This window comes from Bos javanicus, chromosome 14 (genome assembly GCF_032452875.1).
Source record: "Bos javanicus breed banteng chromosome 14, ARS-OSU_banteng_1.0, whole genome shotgun sequence".
Lineage (NCBI taxonomy): Eukaryota > Metazoa > Chordata > Mammalia > Artiodactyla > Bovidae > Bos > Bos javanicus.
Genome location: NC_083881.1, coordinates 9,080,832 through 9,105,208, shown reverse-complemented (window position 1 = coordinate 9,105,208; position 24,377 = coordinate 9,080,832). Strand labels below are relative to the sequence as shown.

The 24,377-nt window shown below is 43.3% G+C and overlaps 1 long non-coding RNA gene across 1 annotated transcript in view; it reads right to left on the bottom strand.

Moving 5' to 3' along the window:
• Window positions 1-2,906: 2,906 nt before the first annotated feature.
• LOC133260331 (uncharacterized) overlaps window positions 2,907-24,377 on the bottom strand; it is a 31,474-nt gene continuing 10,003 nt past the window's right edge. The window contains exons 2-6 of the long non-coding RNA XR_009740755.1: window positions 21,334-22,672; window positions 4,399-4,482; window positions 3,554-3,618; window positions 3,154-3,226; window positions 2,907-3,050 (exon numbers count right to left, since the gene is read on the bottom strand). This is a non-coding gene — a long non-coding RNA (uncharacterized LOC133260331). The remainder of the gene's footprint in view (window positions 3,051-3,153; window positions 3,227-3,553; window positions 3,619-4,398; window positions 4,483-21,333; window positions 22,673-24,377) is intronic.

Genomic DNA, 24,377 nt, shown 5'->3' with positions numbered 1-24,377 from the left:
GCAAAACCAATACAATATTGTAAAGTTTAAAAATAAAATTAAATTAAAAATAAATAAATAAAAGCAATCGGGAAAAGTGGTCCTCAGCCCAACCATCACTACAGATACTGGCAAGCCATTTAAATGACGTTAAGCAGCTACACTCCATTTTTAAAAAAATTCATTCACTGGAGATTGATCTGAGTGCAATAATAAAAGGGGAGAGAAGTTGGTAAGGCACAGATTGAATTGGAGTTCTGTCTCTTTATCAGAAAAATTCTGACAATATCACTACCTAAATCATTCTCTTAGTCTCATTGGTGAAAGTGAAAGTGGCTCAGTCATGTCCAACTCTTTGTGACCCCATGGACTATACAGTCCTTTGAATTCTCCAGGCCAGAATACTGGAGTGGGTAGCTGTTCCCTTCTCCAGGGGATCTTCCCAACCCAGGGATCAAACTGGGGTCTCCTGCATTGCAGACTGATTCTTTACCAGCTGAGCTACCAAAAAGCTGGCTAAAAATTCATCATTCAAAAAACTAAGATCATTGCATCCCATCACTTCATGGCAAATAAATGGGGAAACAATGGAAACAGTGAGAGATTTTATTTTCTTGGGCTCCAAAATCTCTGTAGATGGTGACTGCCACCACGAAATTAAGACACTTACTTGCTCCTTGGAAGAAAAGCTATGACTAACCTAGACAACATATTTAAAAGCAGAGACGTTACTTTGACAACAAAGGTCCTTCTAGTCAAAGCTTTGGTTTTTCCAGTATTCATGTATGGATGTGAGAATTGTACCATAAAGAAAGCTGAGTGTCCAAGATTAGATGCTTTTGAACTATGGTGTTGGAGAAGAGTATTGAGAGTCTCTTGGGCTGCAAGGAGATCAAACAAGCCAATCCTAAAGGAAATCAGTCCTAAATACTCTTTGGAAGGACTGATACTGAAGCTGAAACTCCAATACTTTGGCCACCTGATGCGAAGAGCTAACTCATTGGAAAAGACCCTGATGCTGAGAAAGATTGAGGGCAGGAGGAGAAGGGGACGACAGAGGATGAGATGGTTGGATGGCATCACCAGCTCAATGGACATGAGTCTGAGCAAGCTCCGGGAGTTGGTGATGGACAGGGAAGCCTGGCACACTGCAGTCCACAGAGTTGCAAACAGTTGTACACAACTAAGCGACTGCACCGAACCGAAATCATCCTCTCCACAGGCTAACGTGGAAGGGTCACGCGGTCCTGAATTTTGAAAGCAGACAAACCCTTGTGCCACACCGAGCAGGCTGTGTGACCTTGAGCTGGTGTCTTAGGTCCTCTGACTCTCTACACGCCCGTGTAAAATGAGGTGAGATGCCCTAAGACAAGGAGAAACTCCCACTTGACAGCGTTGGCAAAGGAGTCAGATGAGAGTCTAAAACACTTTGAAAGCAGTAAAATCAGGCTCTGAAGATGAACAGGCATGAGTTTGAATCCTGACTCACCACTTCTTCTCTATGTGGCTGAGAAAGGCACTTCATCCCTTAAACCTCTTAACCCTCATCTCTAAATTACCATATTAGTAGCCACATCATAGAGTTGTTGTGAAGATCAAGTGCACTGATAGAGAACTTGGTAAGTTGCCTGGCCAAAATTTAGGTGTTTGATAAATGCTAACAAATAAGTATTGTAAATTATTTACCATCATAATTTTTTCCTGAGCAGAAAGGCTGCTGGCAACCTCTGAATTGATCTGCACACTCATCCATCAAACATGCATTGAGTAACTGCTGCACACTAGATTTTGTGCAAGATTTTTCACATTGCCTTCAAAAAAAAAGATTGGCACTCACATTTGAAAAAGAAAAGAAACAATAAAGAATTCAGGAAGACACAAGAAGTGTCTTACGTTCTTGAAGAACTGTCAAACAAAAAGAGTTTAGTTTTCATTTCCACATTTCCAGAGAGAAAATGAGGACCAAGTCATGAAAAATTAGAACATAGAACATTTTCATTCGTAGAAGAAAGATTTTTCTACCGATTAGACCCATCTGACAATAGGATTATCAAATCTTGAAAAATAGAGAGCTTCCTATTATTGGAAATAATATACTATTCATAGTATAAAAAATAATTTATATTTAATACAAATAATGAAAGTGAAAGTCACTCAGTCGTGTTCGACTCTTTGTAACTCCATGGACTACATTACACAGTCCATGGAATTCTCCGCCAGAATACTAGAGTGGGCAGCCTTTCCCTTCTCCAGGGGATCTTCTCAAACCAGGAATCAAACCCAGGTCTCTCAAATTGCAGGCAGATTCTTTACCAGCTGAGCCACAAGGGAAGCCCAAGAATACTAGAGTGAGTAGCCTATGTAATTATGATATATTATATAACATATAAATAATATAACATAATATTTCATTGTCCTCCGCCCCCTCTTGATGGGCATATTGGGTTTCTAAACATGTCATGCCATTTCACAGGCATCCCTGGGACTTACACCTGTCCCTCTGCCTAAAAAGATCTTCCCCCAGCATGTACACCTGGTCACCTCCAAACCAAGGTTTGAAATTCTTGGGACCCTTCCCCAAAGTTATCCTATTTTCTGTGATTCTGTTAAGACATTGTACACCCTCAACTAGAGTACTTTCATAGTTTTAATTTTTGCAATCTATGCCATCCTCATTTGACAATGTGTAGGGGAGTAGGATTATGTCTCTTTCCATTTTATGTCACTTTAAGTGCTGATACTCTGTGTACACATAAGATTCTCAGTTAAAGCACTGAATGATAATCGGTAAATTGCTCTACCTTAAGAACATCAGAGAAGAAAGAACGTCAGAGAAGAATCATCTTAGATCATTTCTACATAGGATTGATGTCAGTGAGGGTAGACTAGCCCTTTGCTTAGAAACAAACAATCCAAGATCTGGAAGATTAACCCCTATTAGTTTATTTCTCTTTCATCCAGGATCATCTATACATTGGGTATCTCCCCAAGTAATCCCTCTGTGCTGTGACTCAGGGATCGAGGATGCTTCCTCTTGCGTCTTCACCATCCCAAAACAAGGTCTCCATGGTCTTCATGGCCAGAAAACAAAGATGGGAAAATCTTAAAGGTGTGCTTTTTTTTTTTTTTTCCTGTATATATCATTTAGAGGTAACAAACTTCACTTTCACTCACATTTCTGTCCAGAACTAGCTCCATGGCCTCATCTAATCCCAAGGGGAACTGGGAAATATAAGTTTCCATAGACCTAAAAGGGAAGAATAAGACACAGGATTTGTTGAATTCAAAAGTATAGTCTCTGCATATGGTCATTGGGAGAGAGTAGAAAATATTTTTAGATATTAATGTTTGCTATTAATGTTTGCCATTCTTCAAAAATAATGTCTTTGAGCATTAAAGTATGTACTGAATTTATTCAATTTATCCATGTACTAAATATTATGCAGTAATTTTAAAAAGTTGATATAATTTTAAAACAAAAGTATTATAAAATAATATATATAGCATGTCTTCAGTTTTCTCAAAGAGTAATACATGTGTGCACATACATCAAAAAGGAAGAAAGGATACATACCAATGACTCAAGTCTGGTTATCTCCAGAAGGTGGTGTTACATATTTTTCCATTTTGTTCCTTGTGCTTTTCTGTATTTCCTATTTTTCTTTTTTTTTCTTTTTTATTTTTTTTCTAATTTTATTTTATTTTTAAACTTTACATAATTGTATTAGTTTTGCCAAATATCAAAATGAATCCGCCACAGGTATACATGTGTTCCCCATCCCGAACCCTCCTCCCTCCTCCCTCCCCATACCTTCCCTCTGGGCCGACCCAGTGCACCAGCCCCAAGCATCCAGCATTGTGCATCGAACCTGGACTGGCAACTCGTTTCTTACATGATATTTTACATGTTTCAATGCCACTCTCCCAAATCTTCCCACCCTCTCCCTCTCCCACAGAGTCCATAAGACTGTTCTATACATCAGTGTCTCTTTTGCTGTCTCGTACACCGGGTTATTGTTACCATCTTTCTAAATTCCATATATATGCGTTAGTATACTGTATTTATGTTTTTCCTTCTGGCTTACTTCACTCTGTATAATAGGCTCCAGTTTCATCCACCTCATTAGAACTGATTCAAATGTATTCTTTTTAATGGCTGAGTAATACTCCATTGTGTATATGTACCACAGATTTCTTATCCATTCATCTGCTGATGGACATCTAGGTTGCTTCCATGTCTTGGCTATTATAAACAGTGCTGCGATGAACATTGGGGTGCACGTGTCTCTTTCCCTTCTGGTTTCCTCAGTGTGTATGCCCAGCAGTGGGATTGCTGGATCATAAGGCAGTTCTATTTCCAGTTTTTTAAGGAATCTCCACACTGTTCTCCATAGTGGCTGTACTAGTTTGCATTCCCACCAACAGTGTATTTCCTATTTTTCTTGATGGACGTGAGTCTCAGTGAACTCCAGGAGTTGGTGTTGGACAGGGAGGCCTGGCGTGCTGCAATTCATGGGGTCGCAAAGAGTCGGACACGACTGAGCGACTGATCTGATCTGATTTTTTGTAAGAAAGAATTATTAATTTTGTTATCAAAAAAAAAGGAATTTTTCCTCCCAATTTACCAAAATAAGGTACCTGCTGAGCCAAGAAACTATTAAATCACTCAAGAGTGGAATTATCTTTTAGGGCTTTTTGTTTCCATACTCCTGTGGACTCATGAAATCCACGCAAAGAGAGCAGGGTTTTTGCCTTCTCCTGAAATGATCGGTCTAAAAATAATACCCTGTGGAGTTCAAACTTCACATGTGAGAAATGCCAAGCCTAAATTTAAGAGGAAAAATCACCAGGTTGCAAAAAATGGTACAAGCACAGGCCAGCTGCTGGACGAGTGACCAGGAACCCAGGGTTCAGCTGCCCTCAAACCCACCCAGGAAGGCATCTCTAGAGCCCTGCAGAAAGGTCAGGATCTCAGGCGTACTGTGAGACAAGGGAAAAGAATACAGAGAAAGGCTGAGTCTCTCCTCAACCCCTAGTTGAGGTTATACCAAGAGAGAAGAAACAGTCTATCTGCTGCAGCTCCTTCAAAATGCAGATGCAAAATAGCAGTCTCAGAGAGGTGCTGTGACCTGCCCAGGGTCACACAGCAAGTTAGTACCTCAACCAGAACTAGAATCTCTGTTTCTTGGCTCCCAGTTTTCGATTTGCTTTGGTTTGTTTGTGTTTTCCCATTACGTTTTACTACTTTCAATAGCAGCCAAAAGTTAGATCACCTGGTCCTTGTGCAGACTGCCACAGTCATCTCTGAGACTTTGGACAGAAGTCCAGTCTCTCTTGGCCAGTCTGGGAATAATAATATCTGCCCTACTGACCTGAGTTTATTGAAGGTGAATTGAAATAATGGATCAGAAAGTACTTCTAAACGTTGAAAGAGAGACAGACAGAAAGAAAGAAAGGAAAGAAAGAGGAAAGGAAAAAAATCAGGAGAGGAATGAGAAAGGGAGAAACAAACAGAGTGGGTTGCTATTATCAGAAATATGCCTATTTTCTTTTTTTAAATTAATTTAGTGCCAGCTGGTCAGGGTGGTATGGGTACCTGAAATAACAGAATTAACAGCTTTGTGACCTGAGTATGCTGGTAAGCCAGAGAGGTCAAAGAATTCGACTCAAAGTAATGAAATGCTGCCAAACTGAAATGCTTCCTCATTGTTTCGGACTTAAATTCTCATCACCTCTTGCCTCCTGTCACCACAAGAGTTATTTAGTAAATACAGAGCTCTCCGTCTGAGTGTGTGGTTGCCCTGCACAAGCTTCCCAGAAACTCTGGTTACCCTTCCATTTCTCAGAAAGCCCCACCCACCTTCTGTTCCATGTAAAGTACCCCGTCCTCGTCAGGCACAGCGGGAGCTTAGCTATGTTCCCATTCACTGGGGAAGGGATAGAACATCATCTTGTCAAATATTTAGGGTCATTTTCTTCATTCTAGGCTTTTTAAAAAAATCATTTATTTTTGGCTGCACAGGGTCTTCGTTGCAGTGCCTGGGCTTCTTGTTACAATGGCCTCTCTCATTGCAGAGCAAGGGCTTTGGTAGTTGTGTTACAGGGGTTGAGTTGCGCTCCGCATGTAGAATCTTCCTGGACCAGGGATTGAAACCATGCCCTGTCCTCTGCATTGGCAGGGAGATTCCTGTTCACTGTGCCACCAGGGAAGTCCAAGGGTTGTATAAATTTTATTTTCTGAATTCTAGTCCCAAATATTGTTCCATATACTCTTTCTATAATTTAATTTTCATATGCATGCTTCATACAGTTTGTCTTATTAATGATGAAATAATCTCATGCATTTCTTTAGGAATGCAGTTTAAGTGACATTTTGGCAACATATTAGCTACAGGAATGCAGAAGCAGTCTCTTTTGAGCACTATTACAACGTCATGCATAATTTACCTAAAGAATATTATTTTACCAGCCAGTGAATGTTCTTAGGTCCAAAGCCACAAACCCCACAGTTAAGAAGATTTAAAACTAAGTTTCTAACTTACAGGTGTGTTGCTTTGATCCTCCAGGAAACATGATAACCTCAAATCACTGAAGAGAAGAAAATACCTGGAGGGTTTACTACTGGATCAAGATTTTCAGGCCAAATCCTCACCCGAAGCCTGATCTCCAAAGACAGGATCATCTCTAAGATGAAGATTCAGGACCAGATAACAGGTGACTTCCTGAGAAGAATCCAAGTTTCTTCCCTGATCAGTACACAATTCTAATCTTGTTTCCCTGGAGACTTTATCTAATCTGACTCTTATATTTATCTTTTTCATTTAAAACTGTGGGCTGAATGGTGGCCCCAAAACTGATATGTCCTTGCCCTGGTGACTACAAATGTGACTTTATTTGGGAAAAGGGTCTTTATAGATGTAATTACATTAAGAATCTTGAGGGCTTCCCTACTGGCTCAGTGGTGAAGAATCTGCCTGCCAACGCAGGAGATCCCTGGTGGATCCCATAGGTTCAGTCCAATCCCTGGTCCCGGAAGACCCCACATGCCTCGGAGCAACTAAGCCTGTGGGTCACAACTATTGAGCCCGCGTTCTATAGCCCAGGAGCCACAACTACTGAAGCCTGTGGCCCTAAAGCCCGTGCTCTGCAACAAGAGAAGCCACCGCAATGAGAAGCCTGAGCTCCGCAACCAGAGAACAGTCCCTCACTCGCCGCAACTAGAGAAAGCTCACACAGAACAGCCAAAAATAGATAAATAATTAAAAAGAACCTTGAGATGAGCTCTTCCTAGGCTACCCAGGCAGGTCCTAAATCCAACAGCAAGCGTCCTTAGAAGAGACAGCGGGGGAGAGGACACCGAGGGGAAGAGGAGGCCATGTGAAGACAGAAAAAGACATTAGAGGGATGCTGTCCCGAGGAAGGAACACCGGGGACCAAAGAAGCTGGAAGAAGCAAGGAGGGGCTTTTCCGTAGAGGCTTTGGAGGGATGCTGGCCTGCTGACCCCTTGATTCTGGAGTTCTGGCCTCCAGAACCATGATGGAATATATTTCTGTTGTTTTAAATCATGCAGCCCATGGTAACTTGTGATGGCAGCCACAGGAAACTTAACACCACGTGGGACTCCAGATCTGGCAGAAAACAGGTTGAGTGGTAAAGTCTTGGACTTGAATTAGAAAAACAGAATTGGGTAGCCTCTCTCCAAAAGCTCCTAAAGTATGTCTCAAAGGCTTTTACCTCTGAATCTGGCATCCAGGATTCAGCAAGGAGCCTCTAATTCCATGGTCCTGAGAATGAACATAGTCACTCTGAGTCAAAGCGCCAGACTGTGGTTCCTATCCATCTGGACACCAGGCAGAGGAAAATGTCTGCTACCTCTTTGCCTGGGGAGAAGAGATTCCTAGCAGCCAGGAGACACAGAGATTCATGAAATGTACATTTCTCTCAAGTTCTTGGTGAAGGTAAAATAAAAGCCCCAGATCTGGCTTTGGAATGAGCAGTCAAATATATTAGAAGGAATGTGCTTTTTCTCTGAAGCAATAGATAAATAAATCCCTTAGCAAGAGCCCCAGGAAAGCTTATTACGTTCATAAAATATTTTTCTTTCCATTTTAGTGCTTGGTAAAAATGAAAAAGAGAAGACAAATGGTATTTCACTGCTTGTTTTTATGTGTGTGAACCCCCAAAAAAATTCTGTAAAGATTTAATTTAAAAAAATCTATAAAGTTTCTGAAGGAACTTTGTAGTCTGAAGCTCCCTGGTAAAAAGTCATAATTTGGGGGTGATACACAGAAGGCTTGCAGAAATGCTAATTAAAGAAATCGGCTAAAAAGGAATCATGCTTCCCTGAAATGGTTCTGAATCATCAAGTCTGGGGGCTGAAGAAGGGACACAAGAGATCATTTTGTCATCTCCCAAATCAAACAGTAAACCAGAAAGATCCTCATCTGTTCTTTTCCATAAGCCTCCAGAAAAGAATTCTCATTCTCCCTTGGTAGTACAGCCAGTCAGTGAGTCACTGAGTCAATATTGAGCATTTATTTAGCACCCAGTTCGATATTAATTGGAAAGAATAAAATTGTTCTTGGCATGACTTGGATAGGCAGGAGAGATGAGACATTCTGGGAATTTGGCTTAGTAAAGTTTCTCAAGCCTTAGTCCTCGCCATTCCCAACTCTCATCGTTTTATTAGCCTCCATTCCTTCATCCGTTAAATGCAGATAAAACATTGCTTACTTCACACAGTCAATCAGAAGCTTACAAGAAAAACATGGGCTTTGAAGTCAGAGAGCCTTGACCAGGATTTAGATCCTAGCTTGATTCTTTTGTTATTGGTGTGAAGTGGTCACATTTCTGACTACTTTTCAGCCTGGTTCCCCATCTGGAAAATGCATGACTGAAGTCCCATGAAGGGCTGTTGTGAAAATCAGAGGTACTTTACAAATATGGAGCATACACATCTAATACATGAGTTATAGTTGTTAATGAGAATGTTGCTGCCAGATCAGTAAACAAAGGATGTTTCGGTGGATTCTTTATCAGCTGAGCCACCAGGGAAGCCCAAGAATACTGGAGTGGGTAGCCTATCCCTTCTCCAGTGGATCTTCCCAACCCAGGAATTGAACTGGGGTCTCCTGCGTTGCAGGTGGATTCTTTATCAAGTGAGCTATGAGGGAAGCCCCAAACAAAGGATGTTTCAGCCATCAAGGTATTGTGGCTGCCCCAAACTGTGTACCCTGAGGGGACTCAGGATGGAGAAAAGCAGGATACTGGCTCTAGAGAGCGAAGGTACAATCAAAGGAATGATTCCAGTGAGCCCAGACTCTTTCTTTTTCCCTTACCTAGAAAAGTACTAAATTCATTAACCTGAGGTATCTGGTTTCCTTTTAACTAACAGTAATCTTCTGATGCTCTGACTCCCCCATCTTTGTTGCAAAAGCTCCTACATATGCAGGCTCCTCTTAGAAGCAGTCCCTCAGCACTCTCTGAGACATTGTGTCCCGGGCCGAAGTTTGCAGTTTTGTCCGTCGAGTGAAACAACTCTCAACTTTTGGTTGTGCTCTTTTTTCCAGTTGACACAGCTGCTGTTGAAAGCACTTCATTAACGGTGACTTCGGAATACATTTTAGGAATAGCTGGCTCCACCCAAAGCCCCCATTGAAATCCCATGCAATTGTTGAAGTGACAGTCCCCACTTGGTTGGATAGAAAGGTGAGTTTTCTTTTCTCCCAACACTGCCCATACCCTTCCTCCTCAGTTCTCAACCCCAGTGGACAGCTTGAGGCCTCTTACTGTTGGCATCCTCCCGCCTACCTGATGAAGCATCAGATGGGGCAGTGGTAGTCTGGCTCTGTGCAAAGGAAACTTACACATTTTTCAAAGCCAAACAGTAGGAGGATAAGTCAGCTGTATCACCAACCCTGCATCACCAAGCCTAGAAGTTCTTTCCTGCTATCTTTCATCTGGTCTCATAGACTCAGGCCAGATCAATAGGCCCACTGTTTAAGCAGCCAACCAGGGCAAAAGATGCCAGGCTCTTCCTCTCTTGCCAACATCTCTGCTTCTATGAAGATCCTCCGGAGCCCTGTACCACTAGAAGCAGGGAGAAGGGGTGGGGTGCAAACATTCCAGTCCTTTCAAAGCAAAGCTTGATTCACCTTTAACATTGCCTTCTTAAAGATGCTGAGGGCTCCTTCCTCTTGCCCCCATTTTTATTTATAAAGTGGGAAAGTGGTGGGCGTGGCAAAGACGATGGCAGGTGTGGCAGGTCTGGTTGAGCAACCTCTTACTTTTCTTCTTTTTTATAGTTAATTTACCGTGTTGTATGAGCCACTTCTTACTAAGCCTGAAAGAGATGTCCAGGCCCCCAATTCTGCTGGCACCTTAGTGCTTTTCTCTCTTCGTGTTTTTCTTTGTTATCAGATTTGGATCTTAGCCACCAGTCTTCTCAGCATCCTTTGATACCTGACTCATTCTTAATGCTGTCAAGAGATGTCACCTATGTAGACTGGACCCAAGCTCAAGTCTTAAACATTGTGGTGATATTGATATTCTGCTTTGGAAATGGAAGAGGGATAAACATGAAGGGAAACTGATCAAAGCAGTTCCTTAGATGTTCTGACATTCCTGCTTTTTACTAAAGATTCTTACATTTGATATTCCTATTTCTTATAAGGTTAACATTACAAAGCAATGTTCTTTTTGTCCAGATAAATAATACATTCAGGGCTAACATATTTGGTCCCAAGTTCACAGAGACACTTGGATTCTTTTTCATTGTCTACTTCTTGGGTCAGTTTTAACAAGTTTGGGTTGAGAAGCTATTTGTGGGCAATTCTTTTTACTAGTCAATAGACTGCCTGGTTTACCAAATTTAACTTGCTTACTTTCTCTCCTAACTTTCAAGTCCTTATCTCTTGCTCTCTGATCAAACTGCTAACAATTATTCAAACTTTTCCTTATTTGAAGGCACTTTCCTAGACCATCTCAGAAAGTTCTAGAAACCTAGATTTGTGCTACTGTACGGAGAACTCAGTGTTACATAGCAGCCTGCTTGGGGGGCAAGTTTGGGGGAGAATGTAAGGCTGAATCCCTTTGCTGTCCACCTGAAACTATCACAACATTGTTAATCAGCTATATCCCAATATAAAATCAAAGGTTAAAAAATAGATTTGTGCTACTATAGTACTTTGCACATAATTGAATTAAAGCCTGTTTACCTTGATTTTTAGTTACCTGCCCATGTAGCTCTCTGCCGCCACAAGAGTGGCGACTGGTTACCAGAATATATACCTGTTACCTAGCATATGCACTAGGGCTTCTAAAAATATCTGTTAGAATGGTCCTCCTTGTTGAAGAGAAATTCTCATCAAGAAAAATCAAAGCCTTAGCTAAATCAAAATACACTGAGTTTCAATTTCTCTATCACTCTGTCACAGAAAGAAAATAGAGTACTTTGATGATATCGATTCTCTACAAAGGCCTGCTGTTTTTCACCCAAAACCTTGTGCTTTTATGGCTGCTTAGACATTGATTTCTGGTGAGATATTCAGTTTGTTTGTTTGTTTCCCAGCATGACATGCTGATGGATCCATATTAGGCCACACTGTCCTGGCTCTCCTTTTGTGAGAATGGACTTTCAATTGCTTCTTTCGATCACTTTGCACTTCTCCCAATCTTTGTGAATCATTTACAGTCATTGCTAGTGGTTGTCCCAGCTGGACCTTAGGGAAACTGAACCATGCCAATTAAAATGCTTCCCAATTAAAATGTACCAAGATTTTCCCAGCCCACACTAACACAGTGATTAAGTCATGGTAGTCCTAACACTAGTAGAATATTTCTGCTCCACAAACTCTTCTGAGACTCCCATCTGTTTCAAATTCCTCCCCACCCAGTACTCCTGCGCATCACTTAAGAAGTCTCAGATGTTTGCAGATGCATCCTCTGTGTTGCTATGAGGACCCATTACCTTCCTCCTCTCCTCTGATGTGTCCTGTTGCTGCTGGTCATGAAACCATCATGAAGCTGCCCCAGGTCCTCTGTGGTTCTGCTAACACCCACTAAAGAGTGGCATGGGGGACCACTCTTCCAACTAAGAGGAAAGCTAATTCAGCAGGTCCCAGGTGGCTGAGTCTGCACCATGCTTGAGAGTAACATGTGATGTGAAAATGCCCAGCTCCTGTGCAGTTCTGTCACGGCAGCCACCAAGTCCACATTTCATGATGTTTGGGCTGAAACAACTCTTTCACGTTTTATCCTCCATTCCCTTCCCCCTAGGGTCGGGTGAGAGTGTGGTAGTGAGGCCATAGACAGGGTGAGTGGCAGACATGGGCACTATTCAGAGTGACCTTGAACTTCTTTATGAACCATTTATTCCAGGCAAAATCCTTTGTTCAAACTCTGTCTTTGCTTAGAATGATGTCAGCCCTAAGAGACCTCTGGTCTGTTTTGACAATACAAGGCTCATGGGTCCATTCAAATGGCCTTCAGACATGCCCATATAAATCTGCATCATAGAGTTAGTATAGTTTGAGATCAAGCTGATGTCCTTATCACATTAAAAAAAGCAGAGAACTAGCAGCTCCACTTCTATGCTGTGTCTTCCTATTCTCCTATTTCTGTACCTGTTCACAGATTACAGATGACATTTAAAAGTGTTCAGTTTCTGGGACCATTGTCACCTGTTTTAATCCACAGATGATGAAACTGTGGATACCAAAGGCAGACTGTGGTCTTCTTTGATGCCCAAGATATAGGTGAAAAAGTTCAGGTTAAATTTGCTGTTGTCCAGTTGATAAGTTGTGTCTGACTCTTTGTGACCCCATGGACTGAAGCACGCCAGGCTTCCCTGTCCTTCACTATCTCCCAGTGATTGCTCAAACGCATGTCCATTGAGTCAGTGATCATCCTCTCTCATCCTCTTCTCCTCCTGCCCTCAATCTTTCCCAGCATCAGGATCTTTTCCAATGAGTCAGCTCTTTGATCAGGTAGCCGAAGTTTTGGAGCTTTAGCTTCAGCATCAGTCCTTCCAATGAATATTCAGGGTTGATTTCCTTTAGGATTGACTGGTTTGATCTCCTTGCAATCCAAGGGACTCTCAAGAGTCTTCTCCAGTACCACAATTCGAAAGCATCAACATAAGCACTATTTTGGACACATTAAGGAAGAAGGAAAAAACTAGGTCTGACCACTGCCTTTCATAAAATTGATTACTGACACAAGGGAGCAAAGAGAAAACATGGAGTTATTGCTGCATTGTATCTTTATGTGGAATACAAGGCCACTTCCACGTGATAAAATCAGCGTGGACACACCATCATAGGCATGGGGAATAGTGGATGACAAACTTGCATGCTTTGCGCTTCAGTATTTGTGTGTATGAGCTAAACATCTGAAAGACGTCTTGAAAACTAATACTGGAGAAAACTAGAAAATGGAGTATGAAACTTTCTAAGCCCTAAGAGTTTGTGAGTTTTACTAACAAATGCTTTAGGCTAAGAAATGGCCTTTCATATTTTCCCTTTTGAATCTGTACTTACAAGACTGTTAGCAATTTTTTCCATATAATAAGATGTCAGATTCCTAAGAGCGCTTGACAACACCCATCTCCAAGGACTGTTCCTCATTGACCATGGTTGCAACTGAATGAAAGTAAATTTGGGAGGAAAATATACCTTTTTTATCATCTATGAGCAAATATCTACCTAATGACAGAGCCTATGTAACATTTACACATAGATCTGAAGCACTAGCATCTTGGGGGAAATGATAGAAAATGAAGAAGGTCATTTTGGTTCATTACATCAGATTCTTGCAAAGCTTCAGAGACTTTTGAGCTAATTCTACATTTTTTTACATTTACCATTTCACTGCCTAGCTGCATTCTGTATATCCATATGTCTTTACTTTAAGACCCATTTAAAAATTGCAAAACATCTTCTTATGAAGCATTACATTTTATACAGAAATATAAAGCAATCGAATAGCTTGTAGAAAGGCATTATATTTCAAGAAATACCCCTACAATGCTGGCTTAAGAGCGCTTCAAAACTCACCTTATGGTGGTCATTTTGTGTAGGAATTTTGAGTCCCAATATTCTTATTTTTTTTCTGCCCTTCACCTTCCACCCTTTGATAATATAATCATTGATACTATTGTTTTGGCAAACAGGTAATACAAGTCACTTTCTTACTGGAGTCAAATAAGATACATACACATGATCATTTTTGAAGAGGGAAAACGTTGCAGGTTTATGCTGCTTGGTCTAGCACAAGAAGGAGTGGCCATCTACCAGTGTCCGGTGGGCATTTCTCTGGGGCAATCTTATCTTCTGGGACTATGATTATCTATCATACAGTCAGGACTTGGTGACTGACATGTGCTTGTGGTTGGTTAGCAGGGGCAACAGTAATAACAAGGAGGACCTAATGGGAGGTGGGCTAGGCGCCATACATGCATGCTAAGCTGCTTCAGTCAAGTCTGACTCTTTGTGACCCTATGGACCGTAGCCCACAGGTGCTTCTGTTTAAGAGATTCTCCAGGCAAGAATACTGGAGTGGGTTGCCGTTCCCTTCTCCAGGGGATCTTCCCAACCCAGGAATCCCACCTGAGTCTCTTACGTCTCTTACACTGGCAGGCATGTTCTTTACCATTAGCACCACCTGGGAAGCCCGGGCTAGGCACCAATATGGCATCAAAACCAACACGTAGGCAACCTGGAAATAAAAGAGGAGTGCTCAGCATCTTCCATTCTTAGACAGGAATACACACTGAACACCTACCAGCCAACTCTCCCATCTAGGTCCATTGGTTGACACTGAGAATTTCACTTCTACCCCAGCTCCAGAAGCATTGGAGAGAATACATTTGATCTGGCCTCTCTCTTTACTTGTTACCCACAGGAAGCCATGAGATTAGAAACAGCATCATATGTTTTAGACCCAGATGGCAATAGTAGCCTCCTAACTCATCGTCTGCTATACTTGTCTCCCTACAGTCTGTTCTCAAGATCCAGAAAGATGTTTTTAAATATTAAGGTATTAAATCTCAACTCTGTTCAAAATCAGTGATCAGTGCAAAGAAATAGAGGAAAACAATAGATTGGGAAAGACTAGAGATCTCTTCAAGAAAATTAGAGATACCAAGGGAACATTTCATGCAAAGATGGGCTCGATAAAGGACAGAAATGGTAGAGACCTAACAGAAGCAGAAGCTATTAAGAACAGGTGGCAAGAATACACAGAAGAACTATACAAAAAAGATCTTCATGACCCAGATAATCACAATGGTGTGATCACTCACCTAGAGTCAGATATCCTGGAATGCAAAGTCAAGTGGGCCTTACGAAGCATCATTACAAACAAAGCCTAATGGAGGTGATGGAATTCCAGTTGAGCTATTTCAAATCCTAAAAGATCATGCTCTGAAAGTGTGGCATTCAATATACAAGCAAATCTGAAAAACCCAGCAGTGGCCACAGTAGTGGAAAAGGTCAATTTTCATTCCAATCCCAAAGAAAGGCAAAGCCAAAGAATGCTCAAACTACCGCACAACTGCACTCACCTCTGCTATTGCTAAGTCACTTTAGTCGTGTCCGACTCTGTGCGACCCCATAGACAGCAGCCCGCTAGGCTCCTCTGTCCCTGGGATTCTCCAGGCAAGATCACTGGAGTGGGTTGCCATTTCCTTCTCCAATGCATGAAAGTGAAAAGTGAAAGTAAAGTCGCTCAGTCATGCCCGACTTTTAGCGACCCCATGGACTGAAGCCTACCAGGCTCCTCCATCCATGGGATTTTCCAGGCAAGAGTACTGGAGTGGGGTGCCATTGCCTTCTCCATGCACTCACCTCACATGCTAGTAAATTCTAGCATAATGCTCAAAATTTTCCAAACCAGGCTTCAACAGTACATGAACCATGAACTTCCAGATGTTCAAACTGGATTTAGAAAAGGCAGAGGAACCAGAGATCAAATTGCCAATATCCGCTGGATGATCGAAAAAACAAAAGAATTCCAGAAAAACATATATTTCTGATTTATTGACTATGCCAAAGCCTTTGACTGTGTGGATCACCACAAACTGTGGAAAATTCTGAAAGAGATGGGAATACCAGACCACCTGACCTGCCTCTTGAGAAATCTGTATGCAGGTCAGGAAGCAACAGTTAGAACTGGACATGGAAAAACAGACTGCTTCCAAATCGGGAAAGGAGTATGTCCAGGCTGTATATTGTCACCCTGCTTATTTAACTTATATTCAGAGTACATCATGAGAAATGCTGGGCTGGATGAAGTACAAGCTGGAATCAAGATGGCCTGGAGAAATATCAATAACCTCAGATATGCAGATGACACCACCCTTATGGCAGAAAGTGAAGAAGACCTAAAGAGCCTCTTGATGAAAGTGAAAGAGAAGAGTGAAAAAGTTGGCTTAAAGCTCAACATTCAGAAAACGAAGATCATGGCATCTGGTCCTATCACTTTGTGGCAAATAGGTGGGGAAAGAGTGGAAACAGTGTTAGACTTTATTTTTCTGGGCTCCAAAAATCACTGCAGATGGTGACTTCAGCCATGAAATTAAAAGACACTTGCTCCTTGGAAGAAAAGCTATGACCAACCTAGACAGCATATTAAAAAGCAGAGAAATTACTTTGCCAAGAAAGGTCCGTCTAGTCAAAGTTATGGTTTTTCCAGTGGTCATGTATGGATGTGAGAGCTGGACCATAAAGAAAGCTGAGTGCCAAAGAATTGATGCTTTTGAACTGTGGTGTTGGAGAAGACTCTTGAGAGTCCCTTGGACTGCAAGGAGATCCAACCAGTCCATCCTAAAGGAAATCAGCCCTGAATATTCATTGGAAGGATTGATGTTGAGGCTGAAACTCCAAAACTTTGCCCACCTAATGAGAAGAACTGATTCATTTGAAAAGACCCTGATGCTGGGAAAGATTGAAGGTGGGAGAAGAAGGGGATGACAGAGGATAAGATAGTTGGAAGGCATCACCGACTCAATGGACATGAGTCTGAGTAAACTCCAGGAGTTGGTGATGGACAGGGAGGCCTGACGTGCTGCAGTCCATGGGGTCGCAGTCGGACCTGACAAGCGACTGAACTGAACTGAACTGAATGACATGCTCATTGGTAAAGAATCCGCCTGCAAAGCAGGAGATCCCAGTTTGATTCCTAGTTGGGAAGATCTGCTGGAGAAGGGATAGGCTACTCAATCCAATAATCTTGGGTTTCCCTTGTGGCTCAGCTGGTAAGGAATCCGCCTGCAATGCGGGAGACCTGGGTTCGATACCTGGGTTGGGAAGATACCCTGGAGAAAGCAAAGGCTACCCACTCCAGTATTCTGGCCTGGAGAATCCCATGGACTGTATTGTCCATGGGGTCGCAAAGAGTTGGATACAACTGAGTGACTTTCATTTCACTTTCATGACATGTGGAATGTTAGTTTCCTAGCCAGGGATTGAAACCACATCCCTGCATTGGAAGTGCAGAGTCTTCACTGCTGAACCACCAGGGAAGTCCCTAGAGTTCCTCCTAATTTCTTGTAGCAGCCTCTACAAGGCCCTCCATGTTCTGGGCCTCTGTTATTTCCCTGGTTTTGTTTGCTCTCTCTTTTCCAGCTACCATGACATCCTTGTTCTTTTTTAAATATTATATACCTGGTATTTCCCTTGTGGTCCAGTGGTTAAGACTTTGCCTTCCAATGTAGGAAATGCACACTGAATCCCTGGCTGGGGAGCTAAGATTCCACATGCCATGGGTCACAAAGGGTTGGACACAAGTGAACAACTGAGCACTTATTATCTTTATTGTTCATTTTGTTTCCATCTTCCTGGAATACAAGCTCCTAAAGTAAAATAATTCCAGAGTCATTTATTCACTGATGTATCCTAAGCCCTTGAAACTGCACCCGGCACACTGGTCAAATGTGAGAATGAACTCACGGATGCATGAATGAAAGTAAATACGAATTTGTGGATAATGGGAATATCAGTGAGGCAGGAAGCAGCCTGGGGAGAGACATGTCCAGTGAGAAATGCCTGGGAGTAGAGAAGTCAAAAGATTTTTTTTTAAAAAGCAGGGGGGCACATAAAATTAAATGTCCTATTGACGGCATCACTGAACTACAGCCCTCTCTTTAACGGCTAAAAAAAAAAATGATTGAGTCTTGAGAGTCCCTTGGACTGCAAAGAGATCAAACCAGTCAATCCTAAAGGAAATCAACCCTGAATATTCATTGGAAGGACTGATGCTGAAGCTGGAGCTCCAATAATTTGGCCACGTAATGCAAAGAGCCAACTCCTTGGAAAAGACCCTGATGCTGGGAAAGATTGAAGGCAAAAGGGGAAGGGGGCGACAGAAGATGAGATGGTTAGATAGGATCACCAACTCAATGGACGTGAATTTGAGCAAACACCAGGAGATAGTGGAGGACAGAGGAGACTGGCGTGCTACAGTCCATGGGGTCACAAAGAGTCAGACACAACTCAGCAACTGAACAACAGCAGCAAATAGTGACTGGAACAGCCTTCAGCTTCCAAAGTCCACCAGTGAAACAGTGTGGCCAGATACACACCTGGGAGATCCACGTCAGCACAGGCAGAGAGTAAAGAACAAACACAGGAAGGAAAACTCTAGTTCAGAGGCCAAGAGTCTTCCAGGAACAAAACCTCAGAGGCAGGAGTGATTGGGCAGATTACTGATCTCTAGAAATCAGCTGAAATTGGTGGGCATGGAGGGAAGCAGAGGAACTGCCCACAGGGTGTGAAGTAGGGGCTGGAGATAACTGATGGCAGGGGACCTCACCCTGGGTGTGGGCAGGAATGTCCAGGGCCTTTGTATGTTAATACTGGTTATACTGTAGTTCTCAACTGGGATAGAACGCATAGAATGTTTAGAAAAGTATAGAATGGCACATGATCGCCCCAGTAATCTAGAACTGGGTCTACCAGTAGACCTTCTGTCCCACACTGGGAATCTGGGAATCCTTCTCACCCCTCTCTCTCCTTCCCCCCCACATCTACTACTGTAGGGAACAAAAGAGCAGAACTAGCCAAATAAGAAGCTTTGGACCCAGTTTATAGAGCTTCCCAGGTAGCTCAGTGGGTAAAGAATCTGCCTGCGAACACAGAAGATGCAGGAGATTCGGGTTCAATCCCTGGGTTGGAAGATCCCCTGGAGGAGGGTACGGCAACCCACTCCAGTATCCTTGTCTGGAGAATTCCATGGACAGAGGAGTCTGGTGGGCTGCAGTCCATGGGGTCACAAAGAGTCAGACACGACTGAGGGGACTGAGCATGCATGCACAACACCATGGGTTTGAGTCACAGCTACTCCACTTTGCTGCTGTAAATCCACGGACAATTTATTTCACTTTCCTGAAACTCTTTTTCCACATCTGTAAGTGGGGATTATAATAGTGGCTATTTTATAGGATTGTTCTAAGGATGACAAGTTAGCATATGGAAGGCACTCGAGGCCAGGGCACAGGTAATTCCTTAATAAGTAAGAGCTAGTCATCTCATCTGGAGAAGGCAATGGCACCCCACTCCAGTACTCTTGCCTGGAAAATCCCATGGACGGAAGAGCCTGGAGGGCTGCAGTCCATGGGGTCACTAAGAGTCGGACACGACTGAGTGACTTCACTTTCGCTTTTCACTTTCATGCATTGGAGAAGGAAATGGCAACCCACTCCAGTGTTCTTGCCTGGAGAATCCCAGGGACGGGGGAGCCTGGTGGGCTGCCGTCTATGGGGTCGCACAGAGTCGGACACGACTGAAGTGACTTAGCAGCAGCAGTCACCTCATCAGTGATAAAATCCTGCTAGCCATGCCTTTTTCAGATATTTATTCATTCATTTATTTGGTTGTGCCTGGTCTTAGTTGTGGCATGGGGGATCGAGTTCCCTGACCAGGGACCAAGCTAAGGCCCTCTGCACTGGGAACTTGGAGTTTTAGCCACTGGACCACCATGGAAGTCTCTAAACATGCTTCTCAATAACCTTCTTTTCCAGCTTTATCAAGGTGTACTTGACAAATAAAAATTGTCTGTGTTAGCACATTCACATGCTTATACTTTATAAAATGATCGCAATCAAGTGAACTAACATGTATACACCTCACATAGTTTTAGGATGAGTAAGTTCTGGGACTCCAGTGCACAACATGTTAATATATCCTAGTATCATAACTAATAATACTGTGTTGCTGCTGCTGCTGCTGCTAAGTCACTTCAGTCGTGTCCGACTCTGTGCGATCCCATAGATGGCAGCCCACCAGGCTCCCCCGTCCCTGGGATTCTCCAGGCAAGAACACTGGAGTGGGTTGCCATTTCCTTCTCCAGTGCAGGAAAGTGAAAAGCGAAAAGTGAAGTCGCTCAGTCGTGTCCAACTCTTAGCGACCCCATGGACTACAGCCTACCAGGCTCCTCCATCCATGGGATTTTCCAGGCAAGAGCACTGGAGTGGGGTGCCACTGCCTTCTCCAATACTGTGCTGTATACTTGCAATTTGCTAAAAGAGTAGATCTTTCAGTATTCTCACAATACACATAAAAAAAGATCTCCAGGGGATCTTCCCAACCCAGGGATCGAACCCAGGTGTCCCACATTGCAGGCAGATTCTTAACCATCTAAGCCACCAGGGAAGCCCATGATAATTGGAGTGGGTAGCCTATCCCGTCTCCAGGGGATCTTCCTGACCCAAGGACTGAACTGGGGTCTCCTGCATTGCAGGTGGATTCTTTACCAGCTGAGCTACCAGGGAAGCCCATACACATAAAAAAGGTAATTTAATTGTTTTACAGAATGTGTCCCCTCCACTCCATCCAGACCATCTTATTTCCCGTCTTTTCATTCTGTTGCAATTCACCCTTCATAACAACTCTGTATCATTTATCTGTAGAACACATCCCCGGCCAAATTAAAAACAACCAAGGATTCCATGCTGCCTGAAAAGGCCACAAAGCTTTCACAATTTCATGGCCCCAGCACTACCAGTTTTCTCTCCTACCATAGCCTGTCTTCTAAAGATACTGACTTTTTTCCATGTATTTGTTTTCTGGGCCAGCCATGCCCTCTGCCCCCACTTCCCTCACTCGGTAAGGCAGTCATCTATGAAGGCATGTTCCTGGAAAGGCATATTCTCAGGAAGGCATGCTGAAATCTTACTGAGAACTCACTGGCAAAAGCCTCAATTCTAAGAACTGTTTTCTGCTTCATTCTGAAGTAAAAGAGGAGAAAAGGCTGGAATTAAATGCACATTAAGTAAATTGCTTTTAACTTGTGATTTCCAGGTTCTAAGAGCTGTTTCCTACCTACCGCAGGGCAGCCCTGACCAACCTCTGTCTTACCTCCCCGTCTCACCTTTACCTGCCAGCCTGCAGCTCTGGAGAAGATGTCCGTCCACGGCTTAGCAACTGCACAGCTGCCTCTGATTCTGAGGGGAGGGGCTAGGCAGGAGCCAGGAAAGCAGTTGAACAAAATGAGTCAGGACAATAAGGAGAATGCCGATGTTATGATTGTAGGTGCACATACGTGTCTTTCCTACTCTCACCTCTTTGGCACCTGCCCAGCTAATTCGTGCATCACAGGAGAGCACACACAGAGCACACGCACACAAGCGGGGCGCTGTCCTTCCATGACCCGCTGTGTCCTGGTTGCTGTTGTCTACTGTCTCCCCTAATCTCTCTCTCACTAAAATGGAAATTCCCTGAGACTTGGTCTTTTGTTCTCTATTATATATTGATCCCTGGGTCAGGAAGATCCCCTGGAGTGGGGCATGGATACCCATTCCAGTATTCTTGCCTAGAGAATCCTGCGGATGGAGGAGCCTAGCAGGCCACAGTTCACGGAGTTGCAAAGAGTCCAATATGACTGAAGCGACTTAGCACTCACACACATTGTACACCCGTGCACAGTATAGTAGTAACCATGGTAGATTCTGGACAAATAGTCAATAGATGGATGGATGACTGAATGGTGAAAACAGCTCATTAACATCTAACAGAACTTTCCTACTCCTTAATTGCACTGGCTTAGATCAGCCCTGGGTGTTCTTTGGAAGGAATGATGCTAAGGCTGAAACTCCAGTACTTTGGCCACCTCATGCGAAGAGTTGACTCATTGGAAAAGACTCTGATGCTGGGAGGGATTAGGGGCAGGAGGAGAAGGGGACAACAGAGGATGAGATGGCTGGATGGCATCACCGACTCGATGGACGTGAGTCTGAGGGAACTCCAGGAGTTGGTGATGGACAGGGAGGTCTGGCGTGCCTCGATTCATGGGGTCGCAAAGAGTCAGACACGACTGAGCGACTGAACTGAACTGAACTGAAGTCAGGACTTAAATCTTTTAATGAATGAGTGATGAATGGATGGATGGATGGGGAAGACCTCACTAAGCAAAATCAGTAGAAGTTTTGCTACTTCCTAACTTCACAGTCTTAAGTCAGGACTTAAGCCTCTCTGGATCTCAGTATTCTCATCTGTGAAAACCTCACAAAAGCATCTTAAAGGAAAAAAATTTACAAAAGAAAGATTAAATCTCTTCATACCTCCATGCCCAGTTCTACACCATCATCTCTCTGGAGACTTGAGTTGTTCCTCTAGACAGCATCCGATGGGTCTCCAGTTTCCATCTCTATTTCCTGTGTATCATTACCACGAATGATCACTGTGGTCCAAGACTGTGCTGCAAAGAAGAAGAGAATTTAAAGATTGAGAGGCAACCACCTGGTAGACCAATGAGAGCCAGAAGAGAACACGAGAAACACATCAAGGAGGCCTTAGGGGCACTTTCTGACAAAACCAAGAAAATTCACAGGAAGAAAGGAAAACAAAGAGATAAAAACTAAAGTGGTAAATACAGCCAGACGTCCGCACTTCTAAGGTGAACAAACCATGCAGGGTGCCAGAGGAGAGTCTCAGGACTCAGCACGGTGAAGCAGAGGGATCTCGAGTGGGTCACTCGTATCCCAGTTGAAGGGGAACAGCACCACCTAGTGTTCTGAAGCCCGAACCCACTCAGCTTTTCAACACTTCTCACGAAGAATTCGAGAATGTCTCAGCTAAAACATATTTGGGGATGAAGTATAAACAGCTGATTCATTGCCAAGTGCAAATGATGCCAACATTCATTTAATTCATTTTATGATTTGAGAGAGGGAGGATGGATTGGGAAATAAAAAAGAAGATAAGAGGGGCTTGAAAGTGAAAAGTGAAGTCGCTCAGTCGTGTCCGACTCTCTGTGACCCCATGGACTATACCCCACCAGGCTCCTCCGTCCATGGGATTTTCCAGGCAAGAATACTGGAGTGGGGTGCCATTTCCTTCTCCAAGGAGAGGGGCTGAGGGTTCCAGTTAATACAGCCCTGCTAGATGGCAGAGAGGGCAGTCAACACAGACAGCAGGGCTCAGAGGCTTCTAGTTTTGCAGAGGTCTTCCAATCAGCTGGGGGAGGATAAACAGGAAGCAGGTATTAACCTACCCATTGTGCTCAGGTGTAGGGAACACGGGGGAAACCATGTAGCAATCCTCACCTGCTCAGTCCTCAGTGGTGTTGGACTCTGACCCCATGGACTGTAGCCCACCAGCTCTTCTGTCCATGGGACTTCCAGCCAAGAATACAGGAGTGGATTGCCATTCCCTTGTCCAGGGGATCTTCCCAACCCAGGGATGGAACTCCTATCTCCTGCATTAGCAGGCAGACTCTTTAACACTTAGCCACCTGGCAAGCTCAACCATCCCCACAATAGAAGCAAATGTGAAGGTCGTGGGAACAGAGAAGGGAGCAATTAACTAGACACCAGAAAAAGATGCCAGATAGCCAGAGTCCTCATCCCAGCTTGACTATTTCTTTGCTGTGGGTCCAAGACAAGTTACCTTAAATGTGAGTCTCAGTTTCCTCTGTGAAAACAGAGACGGTGATAATGACCATAGCACACTGCAAGGATTAAACAGCTTGATGTATCCGAGAGAGCCTAATGTGGTGCCTAATGTCTATAAACATTTCCTCCGTGTGATTTCCTATTACAGAAGAAACTGCAGACAGGGTTTCATTGGAAAAGCAACCTCCACAAAAAGAGAAAGACAGTGGAATCTAAAGTATGACACATGTGGACTTATCTACGAAACAGAAACAAATTCACAGACACAGAGAAGAGACTCGTAGTTGTCAGGGGGGTGAGGGTGGGGGAGGAATGGATTGGGTACAGATCAACAGCGGCAAACTATTATGCATAAGCTGGATAAACAACAAGGTCTTACTGTACAGTACAGGGGAAAATATTCAATATCCTACAATAAAAAAATTTATGAAAAAGAATGTATGAGGAGTTTTCTGGTGCTCCAGTGGTTAAGACTCTGTGCTTCCAATGCAGGGGGCACGGATTCGATCC